Below are 14,642 nucleotides of genomic sequence, written 5' to 3' on the forward strand. Positions count from 1 at the left end.
CTGAAGGGAAAGACTAAAAAACAAACCAAAAAACACACACACAAGTGAGGAAACAAAATAACCTTGCCTTTGTAGGACAGGGGATGGGAGTAGCCACTAGTTCTGACAGGAAGCTGGGGATCCAACCAGAACTGCTATATATTCCCTTCAACCCACCTACAAGAAATACCATGAGAGGTGTTGTGGAGGACTCCAGCAGCCCAGCATTATCCAAGCTTTGGAAAGTGAGTCCCCCTGCAGGAAACTGAAGTCACTTGCAGGTCCCCTACGATCCTGCTATGCGTTAAAGGCCCAACATCTTAATTTATACATGCCCTCCCTTCCCTCTACCCATGCTTTGGGAGACCCTGATGTAGTTCATAATATGACCCCTCCTTTCCTTTCTTCCATGCTTTGATGAGCAGAGAAATAGTTGAGAGTTCATAATTTCCTGTTTTAAAGGCCAGAAGGCGCGATTTTGATCCCACAGTCTGACCTATTGCTTAACACAAGCTAGAGAACCTCACCTAGGATTCCTGTACCATTTCTGTTCGCAATCAAAGTATCACGATTGGGGTCTCAGTTAGCACCCACTGAAATGAATGGGGCCATTCACACTGGAAAGCTACTGTTTCAGGCTCTCAGCAAACTCAGGCAGAGGTCTCTGCCTCAGTTACACTTGCTGAATGTTTTATTGACAGTCTCCAGCTGGTGTTTTAAAATAATTAGAGCTGAGATTCTGAAGAACAATTGAGAGGTCTCCAGCCAGTCGGTTGTATTCTGCACTTTGGAAAATGCTGTAATCTCAGGCTCTTTGAGAAGGAAGGAGAGCCGTCCAACAGGACATGTAAGTCTTGCCCATCTACCCTCCTGCTGTGCACCAGCTACCAAAACTCAGTCTCACTTTGCTGGACTCAACATCTTTCTAACCCACACACCAGTCCTCTCAGGGACAGGAAACCACATGCCCTGGTTTCTCTAACCACAGGAGAGTGCAGCTCAAGTGACAGACAAAAGTGCAGGAAGCCAACATTTCTAGAGAAAACAAATGTGTTGTCATTTAGCCTATTCCCCTTTCCCACTCACAAAGACTGTTTCCAAGAGAAAAAACTAAGTTATGGCACATGGCTTAGCTCTCCTGGACATCCCTGGATTGATTTCCCAGAATACCTAGCTTTCAGCACACTGTACATGGGTTCTGGAGCCAGGTGCAGCTGAGAAGTGCAATTAAGTCCTACTTGTATAACAACTTCACTCAGGGCCATCAGTTAGGATGGGGCATGGTCATACCCTAAAATCCTCTCCAGTGGGGTCAATGAAACTCCCTGCAAAGGCCAGGATACAGGGGAAAAAAGCCATCCCTCCCAGACACCCTATATTCAGAAAGACACACTGCACTGCCAGCTACTTTACTCCCCACTGAGAAACAGGAGTGGAGTGATTGGGGGATTATTTAAATAAATGAATGACACAAAGCTTGTCACCCTCCCCCCAGGGAGAAGAGCCCCTCTGCCCATAGTCCTGTCCCAGGTGTAAGAGGTCAGCAGAGGAGGGACAGAGAAAGGACACAAACCAGTGCTGGCCTGTGTTATGGCTTTAACTGCAGAATTTTAGTCCCATTTTTCCCTTTAAAAATGGAAGTAGACCCTAGTTAAATTAGCTGAAAAAAGAGTAAGCAGGTTGTTAAATGAGTGTCATTGGAAGAAACTCCCCATCTCTCTTTGCCCAGCTTCAGGCACCGTTATCTTCAGAGTAAGAGCTGCTACAGACACGGACAAAGCAGGTTGCCCAACCTAGCCCAATCCTGCACATATGCATCTGAGGTACCTGAGCAGTCCCAATGACTTCTACAAGGCCACTTGGGTGAGTAAAACTAGCCACAGGCGTCAGTGTTGACAGGCATTCAAGGGCAGCCATCAAGCTGTTGCGGGGTATTTAAAACCTCTGGGACTGTAATAAGGAGAGTTATGTCCAGGGAGCCTCCCTGTGGATTAGAGGTCAAAGCAGCAGGATGTGGGAGGAAGACAAGACAGGGAGGCCTAGAATACAGTGGTTTCTACTAAGAGCGCTGCTAGGGTTACAGTCTGGGAACTCATCTATACAAGGGGTACATTAGTCCTGGACAGGTTTCAGCGTAGCAGCCGTGTTAGTCTGTATTCACAAAAAGAAAAGGAGTACCTGTGGCACCTTAGAGACTAACCAATTAGTCCTGGAGAGGCTATGGAACACCTCTGGCACACCGATATCAGCAGAGCACATATCCCCCTTTGCTTCCCCCCACATTACCATCTAGGTTGCCTGCAGTTGCTTCCCCCTTCATTCCAACAGCAGCCCCTGTGCTAGCCGGCACCGAGGCTTTCCCATCTTCCTGCTAGGAATACAACCTCCTATTCATTCCATCCCAAACAATACTGGGCATGTAAGCAGGGCTCCAACTGAGGAGGGAGAAGAAACAACAGCTTGTCTTGTGGAGCTAATTAATTATAAATACAAGGGAAGGACAACCAGGAGGGAGAGGGCCCTGTGTTGAGCGTTTACCAGTTGAACCTTGCATGTGATCTGGGGGGGTTTTGTCTCAAGCCCTGCAGATGGAGTAGTATTGGCAGCCCCCCCGGTACAAGACCCTTAAAACACAGAGAGCCGCTGTTTCCTGACTCCATCTGCCTGGGTCCATTACACTAACTAGGGGACTCCCATGGGTTTTCAGATACTTTGCTATCAAGCTATTCCACTCCAGACCTCAGAATTTTTTAAGATACTGTTAAAATACCTCCCTGTGCTTTAGGCAGAGATGCCTGCTGTGAATTCAGCTCACTGCACAGGCTACCAGGAGCCTCTTCCATCCTGCCTTCAACATTGCATACAATGCAAGCAGAAACCTCAGCAAAGAAAGGAAACAGCAACTTACCCTGGCTGCTTTTATTGCTGGTGCTGCTTCTCCTCCTCCAGTCAGCTTGCAATGATTTCCTCCTCCCCCTAATCAACTAACTACTTCCACTTGCCTTGCTCTGTGCTGATGGTGAGCTCCCCCTTGACTAGCTGCAGTCAGCCTGCAAACACATCTTCTTAAAGGGGACTCGCTCCCCAGCACTCTCCTTTTCCTGTTCTTCTGCTCCCTGCCACCATCCCCACAGTCAACAGAATTCCACCCCTCCTCCCACAGCCACTTTTGAAAGGGCATATAACCCTCTTTACCAGAATCTTATATATGCCCACCCATCCTCCTAGGATGCCCTGCAATGAGATGGACCACCCCATGCTCTCCCTACCCCTCACCCCACCCTTTTCGAGTGGGAAGTTCCCTGCCTCTGGCAGGGAGGCTGCTGCATTGCAGGGCAATTTCAGTAGGCCTGCTGGAAACAACTGTGCCCCTGGAGAGTTAAGGCTTGCGAAGACAAAGGGTATGTCTACACTGCATGAAATACTCACGGCTGACTGGGTCAGTGGACTCGGACTTGCGGGGCTGTAAAACTGCAGTGTAGACATCCAGGCTCAGGCTGGGCTCTGGGACCTTTTCCCCTTGCAGAATTCAGGCTCCATCCCAAGCCCGGACATCTACATTGCAAGTTTTACAGCCCCACAGTCCAAGCCTGTTTACATGGGCTAGCCATGGTGCTTAATTGCAGCATAGACAGACCCGAAAAGGCCTAGACATTTGGATCCACACTTCTGAGAGATTTCAGAGTAGCAGCCGTGTTAGTCTGTATTCGCAAAAAGAAAAGGAGGACTTGTGGCACCTTAGAGACTAACAAATTTATTTGAGCATGAGCTTTCGTGAGCTACAGCTCACTTCATCGGATGCATTCATTAGCTGGCTTGGCCTGTGTCTACTTGTAAGAACGTGTCTGTACTGTGTATACTGTGCATGCCCTCAATGGAGTGATAGGGACCAGTTCCCTTGAAGGGTCCTTGCCAGCTTTAGAGATTGGACTAGATGGCTATCAGGAATGGCAGTGTCTTAGCAGGGATTTTCACTGAGAAAGAGCATCAGCAGCAGAGATCGATTCAGGCCCTGTCTAGACATCCATGGAGCTGCATGGGTACAAACCTCTAGTGAAGACACACTGCACCTTACCCCAGTGACTCACCAGGGTAAATTGCACTGGAGCAAGCGCCATTTTACATGGTTGCGTATTCACCGAGGGCAGGATGGAGGGTTTTCATCACACTGTGGCTCCACCAGGGTTAAAAAGCACTGACAATTATAGACAGGGCATTAGGGCAGACCCACCCATCCTGACTCCACATTCAAAACCACCCCCAGAGGGCTGTGTGCTGTGATGCTACCTCCTAACACAGCATCACCGCTTCAGTTTGGGCAAAGTGCCTGGTTGCCCTGCCCCTGCATTCCCAACCCGGGGTGCCAGCAGGAGCTATGGTCCCCTCCCAGCTGTGCCGGCAGCGGGAAGTTGTTAACATCCTTGGGGTGAGGCTGGCACTTCGCCTTTGGGTGCCTAGTGTCATAGGGACTTGGGGCCTGCTGTGCGAACGGAGGCTCTTTTCATAGTTAAAGGGACGGCAGCTAGTGGGGACTTTTTAGTGGGATGGAATACAAAGCCAGGCAGCCCCTGGGAGCGCCCCTTGGATTATTTCAACCACACAGCAGTCTGCTACAGTAAATAAACCCAAAGGCAGCCTACATCCCACCCCACCCCCAACATTACCTAGCCGACATCCTCAAATATTTGCATTAGAAGGGCCTCCCTAGCCTCCACTTCCCCCCAGTGCAAGCAGGAAGGCGGGATTCCCGAAGATTATCACAATGTAAAATGGCCAGGCTGGAATGCCTGGCGCCACCGCTGTCATTGCACTGGTGCACGTAGGCAGCCCGAGCCCGGATACCCTTGAACCAGCCAGGCCCTGGGATGAATGGAACCAGGCTTTGGTGCCCAGTGCTTTTCAGGAGTGGTCACTGCACCGTGGGCGCTGCCTACCTGTCCACCATCTCTGCAGCAGATCACACAGACCACGGAAATGGAGACATGCTGAGGCTGCTTGGCTCAGCAAATTAATTTAAGGGCACTCCTTCCTCTATTCTCCAAGTCCATTGTCTTCCCCAGATTAAAGCTAAAATGGCTCCCTTGTTCTGAGACCTGGTTGTCTAGGCTCCAATACTGTTGCGTAGATTCTTTGATCCTCAGGGATATATATATATTTTAAAGCTATCCCAGGAGACAGTACATTGCAGGACCAGGATCATAGGGCATTGAAGAGGTGAAGAAAGATCAAACTGTGCGCCCCTACTGCTTTGAAACCGGGTAGGGAGAACGCACAGATCAGACGTGTTATCAGCATCAGCAGTCCTCCCTCCAAGATCAAACCCTTAGACAGATTTCTGATAACTAGACCAAAGGAGCTGCTGCTATGCCACCAGCCCTCTGGGATCCTAGCCGTGTACGAAATACTCTTCTGCAGGAAAATCAGCCAAAGGCCATGCAACCCAAACCCAACTGGTGCCTAAACCCCCGGACTTCAAGTAGCATTTTGTGCCTGTTCTGTTGCTTTCTGTTGTCTGCGGCAGGCTCTATAACTCACATTCTGCTTTCCTTCTCCCCTAAGAATTGGCTTGAGCCGCCTTATTTCCCTTGTCCGGTGGTAGGTCCCTGCCGATTACAATGTTAACCCCGCTCATCCCGATGGCTGCCTTCCCTTCTCTTCTCTTCCCCTGGCTGCCAATCAGCTCTGGCAAGGTTGCTGAAGTTGGCATGTATCCCTCTGAAAACGGGCTGGAAAACAGACTGGACAGGATTGATTCCGGCCCCTCACTTTACTGATCGCCACAAATAACAATTGCTGAGAAAGTGCCGTCACTGCGTTGAAACCGAGGCTGGAAATCCAGCCTCAATCTGTTTACCCTGCAGCTGGATTACACCACTTTTTATGACTTAATAAAGCGCTAAACCCTATCAATGAGCATTAGTGTTTTAAGCTCCTTAATAGTGAAAATCCCATGCGAGATGCCAAACAGGGCCTTGCCCAGTAGCAGCTGGGCCCATCATTTTTTAAGGTCACTCCAGGTTTTCATTAGGTTAAGGGCCAGGACTGGGTCATGCAAGCCAGCAGGCTCACCTAAACCGTGACAGGGCCTTGCTGATGTAGGACTCAGTCACGCTCATGCTGAAGTCAATGTCTTAAAGAGAGCAGGATCGGGGCCTTCGAACAAGAGCTATCAATATAAAATGGTTACCACTGAAAAGCCATCATGTGCCAAGAGTTAGCACGCAGCTGTGTCTGAGGTGCTGCATTTTCCATCTGTGCTTAGAACAGGAAATCAGTGCGGTCTCTCAGATGTGTGCTGACTTTATAAATGGTGGCTAATCTACACTTAACTATTATTAAAATAATTACACATGCTCAGGATTACAACCATTTCCTGGATGCTTGTGAAATGTCCCTACTCTGGGTCACGAGCAGGGACTGAACCAGAAACTTTACCCAAACAGCATGGAATTCTACCCCTTGAACTAAAGGAGTAACTCCACGAATTGCTAGCAGTAGCAAGTACTTATCCTCTGCGTGAGTGAGCTGCTGGAGGGAGAACATAACATGCTTGGCCAGCCTGTTATATTTGAAACTGAAGTCTTTTTTCTTTTTTTACAGATTTAATAATTTTATTAAGATGATGTTGAAGTAAAAAGAAAATGGTACAGAGTTTAAGCATAGAAGTTTCTGGTTATCAGGGAATAAAGTACAGATTATCAAGGGGTGCGAAATTCGGTTTAGGAACGGGTGGCGTAAGGAATACGTAATCTGCAATCTCCCCGATTGGCGGTAAAAGTTTAACGGGTCAAAGTACAGACACTGAGATATGGGGGTATTTTGTCCATATAATGGCTATGTTCAGGTGTGGAGTATGAGTGGATAAGATGATGAGGATGGATTTACCCTCATTTGGTGGGATTTAATGTTCAGTGAGTTTATGATTCCAGTTCATATGGTCCAATGGAAAAAGTCTCTCAGTCCCTTTCCCATAGCTGATGCACGATGTCGTACCGGCTCACACCTCCTGGTACTGTCGGTGGCCGGTGATGTGTTCGACATAGATGTCCCTGGACCATTGGATGGCGTCCAAGACCATGAGGTGCTGCATGAGCCGTGCGTACTACTACTGTCCTCACTGTTCCACACAGACTCGGATTTGTGATGTTAGCCTTGTTTGTGAGCAGCAGAAAACTGCAGAAAAAGTTTCTCCCCTCAACAAGTCAAGCGCTGTAGTGCAGTGGTTCTCAAAGCCGGTCCACTGCTTGTTGAGGGAAAGCCCCTGGCGTGCCGGGCTGGTTTGTTTACGTGCCGAGTCCGCAGGTTTGGCTGATCGCGGCTTCCACTGGCCACGGTTCGCCGCTCCAGGCCAATGGGGACTGCAGGAAGCGGCGCGGGCCAAAGGACATGCGGGCTGCCCTTCCCGCAGCCATGATTGGCCGAACCTGCGGACTCGGCACGTAAACAAACCAGCTCGGCATGCCAGGGGCTTTCCCTCAACAAGCAGCGGACCGGCTTTGAGAACCACTGCTGTAGCACATCTTATAAACACTGCATCATGGCTGGTAACTCACATACCGTGGGGCTGGTTGCTCACGTATCACGGGACTCTTACACGCTCTTTCGATCGGACTTACTGTTTCAGCTGCAGAGGCAACACAAAGAGCCCACCCAGAAAAACGATTGAAGGGTGGGGAGAATGAGCCCCCAAGCACAAAGACTATAAAGAGACATCCCCTGACTCTACCAAAGAGACACGCTGGGCATTTAGAACAGTACATTTCATCAAAGTTATTTGTGGACTGTTTGCATAGAGCAGTGATACTCAAGACCTCAGGGGTTCAGGAGCCAAATTAGCAATCAACGTGACCCAAAATAGCCACAGTCGTGTGAATTCATTGTTCCATTTACTACAGTACTATCTAGTCATATTTAAACAGTATGACAGGGAAATATTTAGATTACATATATCCCCACATATATCATTCTCACGCAAAATGACTGACCAAGTATTATTATTTTATCAACTACAATGGGTTAACAACATAGTAAAAGCCTCCTGATTGGTTAATAGTTAAGTCACACTGTGTTTTAATATCACGCACTGCAAAGAGGCTCCAGCAACTCATTAAAGACTCACTTGAGGCGCCGAAGCCTCAGTCGGAGTATCACTGGCACAGAGGAATTGCTTGTAATAGCAACACGACCACCTCTCACATTTGTGCTGTAGTAGCACCAACAGGCTGCTGAGGTTGAGGCCCAATTATACTAGTTTCTATAAATGGAGATAGGAAGAGACAGTCCCTATCCCGAAGAGCTTACTGCCCAAAACGACAGCAGGTTAGTGGCAGGAAGGATTCTTATCACCAGTTGCTAGTGAGCAACACAGAGATTAAGTGACTTGCCCAAGGTCACACAGGACATCTATAGTAGATCCAGGAATTGGATCCAGGACTCCTGCACCCCGGTCTAGGGTCATAATTCACAAGATCACCCTGCCTCTCTCTAAAAACTTTGGGGCTAGGAATAATTCTGGGCAACCCCCCGTGTTCTTATGAGAAGCGTCACAGATTTGCACTATGCACAAGGGGACATGCTGTCAGTGTTGCATCTCCTCCAAAACACTGGGCCTGATTCTCCCCTCCTTTGCACAGCCACTTACACGTGTGAGTGTAAAACTAGACCAGATCAAAATTCTCCATGCACACCAATGGCAGCATTTTATATCCCCTTGGTACAAGGCAGTGGAGAATCAGGCCCAGAAGCAGCCCAGGGTGCCAGAAATTCTGCTGGGGCACTGGTTCAGTACCGGCTCCCAGAGGAGACTCCGTGGTATGTCATGAATCATCAGTGCCAGTAGCACTTTCCACAGGAGCCCAGGTTTTCCTTGGGGCAATCCCATCCAAAGGCTGCACCAGGGTCCGCTGCTGCTTATCTTGGAATGGGTGGCCATATGGCCCACTGGACGGGCACCAGGCTAGGAGACAGGATTGCTGGGTTCTAGTTTTAACTCGGCAATTGATACGCTATTTTGGACACAGTACAGAGTGCAAGGTTCTGGCAGCCAGACGTTCGGCCTTCTGGCTCTTAACAACAGAGCTCTGAAGAGTGGTTTACAATCCATACAGGCGCACATCGCATTGATCCCTGGTTTACCGCACAGCAATAGGGCTCAGACACCAAACTGTTTGTATTTTATTTTTGGTAAATAAAATGGCCCAATTTGCAGTGGTGCCAATCACTCATAATTCCTACTGGCTTCAATGGGTGTTGCAGGTGTTCTGCACCTTGGAAACTCCAGCCGCTTGTATTGCAACTCTCAGATCAGGAGCAGAAAATGGAGCAAATTCAGACCATAGTGAAGCTCCATTAAAGTCAATAGGAGGCAGTGTGAGCCACTGAACAGGGAAGGACTCCGGTCCGCAAATCAGATTCTAGCCAGTGCAATTCAAATTTTTAACAGTGAGGGTAATTAGCCATTGGAAGCATTCAAGGGCGACAGGTGGGAGGGGCCCAGAGGGTCACATGACCCTCGCCAAATGCTGGGGGGGGTGGGGGGGACAAGGGGCCAGCAGCTGGCAGGGCCAAAGCCGGAAGGGAAGAGGCAGGGCCAGAGTCTCTCCTGTTCCGGCCATGCTGCCTGGCTGTTGTACTCTCCCACGCTGCCTGGGAGGGGACGCTGCCCAGCGTGGTGCAGCCAGGTAACGTGGGATAGGGAAGAGACAGGCTGGGGAGAGCGTGGAGGCCCTGGGCTGGGAGGAGTCATGTGTGGGCATCAGGTGGTGAGGCCACATGCCCCCCTTTGTGTCCCTCCCCACTAGTCGTCACCAAGGGTTGTTTGTGGTGGAGTCTCCATCACTGGAAATCTTTACATCAAGAGTGGATGTTTTTCTGAAAGATCTGATCTAGTTCAAACAGGAATTAATTCCGGGAAGCTTGTGATATGCAGGAGGTCAGTCTAAATTATCACAATAGTTCCTTTTGGTCTTGTAATCTATGAATCAATGAATCAGCTGCCACTCGCCTGCACTGAGACCTTAGATAAGATACTTCACCTCTCTATCCCTTAGTTCACCCCAAAATGGAAGGACAATAATCAGGGCCGGCTCTAGGTTTTTTGCTGCCCCAAGCTCCGAGAGCGCAACTGCCCAAGCCAAAAAAAAAACAAAAAAAAAGGAATGTGGGAATGCCACCACCCCTGGCATTGTGCCGCCCCAAGCACGTGCTTGCTTTGCTGGTGCCTAGAGCCGGTCCTGGCAATAATACACGTCTTCCAGGGTAAAGCGCTTAGACATCTATTGGTGAAGAGAACTATATAAGAGTTAGCTATAATCATTGTATTGGAATTAGATATTAATATTTGTTACATTCGATTGTGGCAGAGCCCCGAGTCCCTCCTCCTACATAAAATGCAATTTTCTTCTTCAAGTTGTCAGTTTTTGGCACTGGTTGAACTCCCTATTTAAACAGCATAATCCTTGCTTAGCATATGCCTGGGCCTGGGCAAAGACCCCATTCATTTCTGAACAGGGCTGCAAGCAGAAATTTACTTAGCGGCTTAATCCCACAAAAGGGAAACCTTACACTTTCTGGGGGTGAATGAACCCAATCCAAACTCCAAGGATTCAGAACAAACAAGACCCGGTCCTGCCACTGCGGGGCAGCCCCAGCAACAGGAGCAATGCAGAGACTTGCACTAAATAGCTGCAGTTCCTGTTTGAGAACAGATGTAAAAACAAACAAACACAAAAAAACTCCCCAGACATTTGCAGTAGCTGGTTATTCACCAGTCATCTTTTTGGCCAGAGTTTTGGCCATAAATTTTTTGCCCCCCATATGCTGTGGTAAAGATACTCCATTATCAATGGTTCTAAGAGTCAGGAGAACGCAGCGTTGAATGGGAGCATTGAGTGGGGGGAAACTGAAGAGTGAGAGGAGGACGGTCCAGTGATTAGGGCTCTGGCCTTGGACTTGGAAGACCTGGGTTCAAGTTCTTGCTCTATCACAGAATTCCTGTGTGAACATGGACAAGTCACTTAGCGTCTCTGAGCCTCACAGTTCCCCCATCTGTAAAGTGGGGATGATAGCACTGCTCTGCCTCACAGAGGTGTTGTGAAGGTAAATACACTAAAGACTGGTTTCAGAGTAGCAGCCATGTTAGTCTGTATTCGCAAAAAGAAAAGGAGGACTTGTGGCACCTTAGCGACTAACCAATTTATTTGAGCATAAGCTTCGTGAGCTACAGCTCACTTCATCTGTAGCTCATGAATGCTTATGCTCAAATAAATTGGTTAGTCTCTAAGGTGCCACAAGTACTCCTTTTCTTTTCACACTAAAGACTGTGAGGGACTATATCAGTACTTTAGATAGTGAGGGGAACTTTTGGAATCAAGTACTTTTGCAGTTGTGAATTTGTTTTGATTGGCAAGAAACCAGGGAGCAATTCTGACTGTTTCCCTGAATTCAATAAGCTGCATCATTCGTATCTTCTGGAGAAGCATCAGTTTTCCATTTGCCACCTATGATCTCTCCCTCCTGCTGCAGCGCAGGGAACATCTGTGTGGGAAATGCATCCGCTCTGACAGCTCGTTCCCACAGCCTGCTCCGTAAAATTCAAGCCTGGTCTTAACACATGAGTAGGGCAAGCAGCGTATTGGGGCATTTCAGACTCTGCAAGTCCTGGGCCAGTCTAACCTTCGCTCTCTCACAGACACTCCCCCGGGTTAAAGTACCAGAGGGAGAGCCAATTTACAACCTGATTCCCTCCTATGACTAGGAGCCCAACAAATCACATGGGCAGCTCTGGACATACCTTCCGCTTTGCTCAACCCTTTCAGGTGAAACTACAGCAAGTTTGGGAAAAGGAGCTGGGGCTCAGCTAGTTCAGCTCTGTGTCTCTTAAGAAAAACAACACATTCCTGTTCAGCGAGCTCGGCCTGGCTGCCTGACCCCTGGCTAGGAAGGGGAAAGAACAGCTCCTGCAGACTGACACCTCCAGCCTGGCTCGCATCCACCAGCAGGCACAGGACGGACGGACGGACGGACAGAAAGAACCATTCTGGATTTTGCCATTGGTTGATATGCAAAGCCGACTCTGCATCCTTGGGAGGCGTCAGCTGCTTTGCCAAGAGGGTGCGACTCACTTCCCTTCACCCAGCATTGCCACTGCAGCAGCACCTTCCTTCCAGCGCGGCTCATTAGCAGCAGGGAGACCCACAGCGCCACTAGGCCAGCGACCTCTAACTGTGCTCCATCAGTCACTGCTGAGAGGCAGGCCCAGGGCCAGACACGCACTCAAGGAGCACGGGAGAAAAATGCTCCCATCATTCTCTGCTCACCAAGGACACAAGCTCGGTCGTGCAATGTGCTGACATCATCAGGAGTTGAGAGCACTCAGGAGACACCTAGAATGTGACAGGATCAGGCCCAGCAGCTACTGATTTGCCTTTACACGTAGAGGTTGTTAGACAATAGACAAACACAAGTGTCGCAGCTACAAAGGTTACCTTGGAGACAGTGATGCTCAGACCTACAGAAGGTGGGGAGGCCTGCTCTTTGGGCCACAGCTAGAGATCTGCTGCCCTGGTTGAGGAAGAGAGCAGACTAATTCCCATGCCACATTGCCTCGGAGCTGCTTGTGTCTTCTAGTGTGTTTCTGGTTGATGGGCAGCTAACAGCTCCCCTCCTGCAGTTAAGACTTGAGTGTTGTCCCACTACTTATGGGAGAGAGGTCCTGAACCTAGAGAGGAGACCATCAATAGCTAACTCCTCACCCTACATTAGAAATTCATCTGCCACCTTCAGCCAAACACTAACTGCAGCCAGCAGCTGATTAACCAGAGATTGAATGGATCAGCTGGTCTGAAGGGGCTCTTGCACCCCAAGATTGGGTTGCCTCCCACTCTTGCACCCCAAGTTTGGACACCTCTCTCCCACATAGCCTCCTGCCACATAAAATGTATGCACCAAGCTCCCAATTCACTGTTCCACAAAGCCCGCTTTAAGCCATTCCAGCAGCATAAAGGAGCTGTTCGGTAGCAGAACGGACTGCTTGGCTAATAACCCCAGTGGAACTGCTCTACGCCACTCCCTCTTGCAGCTCCCTCAGACTGCTCTCACTTACACCAGGCTGAGAACACAGGGATGGGGGCAGTGGCTTAGGGTACGATTACAATGCAATAAAAGATCCATGGCATGGCCACGGGCCGGCTGACTCAGGCTCTTGGAGCTTGGGTTCGAGGGGCTAAAATTGGCAGTGTAGACATTGGGGCTTGGGTTGGAGCTTGGGCTTTGAGATCCTGAGTCCGGGCTCCAGTCCAAGCCTGAACACCTACACTGCTATTTTTAGCCCCGCAGCCCGAGCCAGCTGACCCGGGCTCCAAGACTCTGTGCCACTGGGTTTTTATTGCAGTGTAGACGTACCCTTAAAATCTTCTATCAATGGATGGAGTGGAGATCAGAATGAATGGAGAATCAGGAACCACATCTCCCACTCCCCAGCACAACCATTGCAAAGCAGCTTGAAGCTAGTCTGCCCCCACAAACTCAGGACATTTTCAGAGTGATTTGGCACTACTTCACCACGACCTGTGTTTCTCTAGCCACTAGCAGCTTAATTTATGGGCAACTAAAAACAGCAACAGGCGATTTGCATAAAGACACACAGGAAATGCACTCAGCAAGTAACAATCAGTTCTCATCCAACGGCATTAAATGGGCGAGGGGAAAAATGCACATCTTGTAATTTTTTTTGGTGAACAAATAAATGCAGTGAAGTGTGGGAAGTCACCCCAGAGCTCAAAATGGGCTTGCTGGACCGTTTCAATCCAGCATGACTGGCTCTACAGTAAGATTCTTCAGCGCTCTGCTCCATCAGAGTTTGAGTGACATCAGCACTGCAGCTTGCCCCAATTCCCTCTGGAATTATAAACTTTATAAATTATAAATTCAATTATAAAGTCAAACAGACCTCCCCGTTAGGAGCATTTCTCTGATAGCCAGCTGGACTTTCCCACGCTAACTTTCATCCCGTAATTCCTAGGACGGCCTTTCTGTACCAACCAAAATTCTACTCCAAGCATGGCACCTCACACACACTTCTGAAATGGTTTGCCACATTTCTCTTCAACCTTGTCTACACAGGCCTGGCAATGGTTTCACTATGTTGCTTAAACCAGTCCAACCCTTTGTATATCAGGAACCAATACAAACCCTGCACGTGTAAGCACCTTTAACCAGGTTTCAGAGTAACAGCCGTGTTAGTCTGTATTCGCAAAAAGAAAAGGAGTACTTGTGGCACCTTAGAGACTAACCAATTTATTTGAGTATGAGCTTTCGTGAGCTACAGCTCACTTCATCGGATGCAACCAAGGATCAGTGTCTGTCTGGAGGCTTTAACTGAATTGGTTTTTCTATCCATGTCATTAGACTGGTGTGAAAACTGCACACACAAGCCCCTATCTGACCAAGCGGCACATATTTAGGATCCATTCTTGTCCCTACTGATGTCAACAGGAAAAACTTCAATTTGCTTTTAGTGGATGCAGTACCAGGCCCTTAGTTTTCTCAATAGCTCCTCACCAGTCACCTTAATTATTATTGTCATTCTACTCTGAATTCCCTTCGCTCTGTCCTTATCTACTGAGGAGGAGAATCAGCAGTCGTGGAGAACAGCAAAAGGGAAT

General features: G+C 48.8%; 1 protein-coding gene across 5 annotated transcripts in view; it reads right to left on the reverse strand.

The window, feature by feature from the left end:
• Positions 1–14,642, reverse strand: part of SEPTIN9 (septin 9) — a 260,220-nt gene that overhangs the window by 46,347 nt on the left and 199,231 nt on the right. The window contains exon 1 of one of the 5 annotated variants that reach the window (XM_073312127.1): positions 2,888–3,067. The exons of the other annotated variants lie outside the window; for them this stretch is intronic. The gene's annotated coding sequence lies outside the window, so the exon portion shown is untranslated. Of the gene's footprint in view, positions 1–2,887; positions 3,068–14,642 lie in introns of those variants that run through there. 5 annotated transcript variants of the gene reach the window in all.

This window comes from Lepidochelys kempii, chromosome 14 (genome assembly GCF_965140265.1).
Source record: "Lepidochelys kempii isolate rLepKem1 chromosome 14, rLepKem1.hap2, whole genome shotgun sequence".
NCBI lineage: Eukaryota > Metazoa > Chordata > Testudines > Cheloniidae > Lepidochelys > Lepidochelys kempii.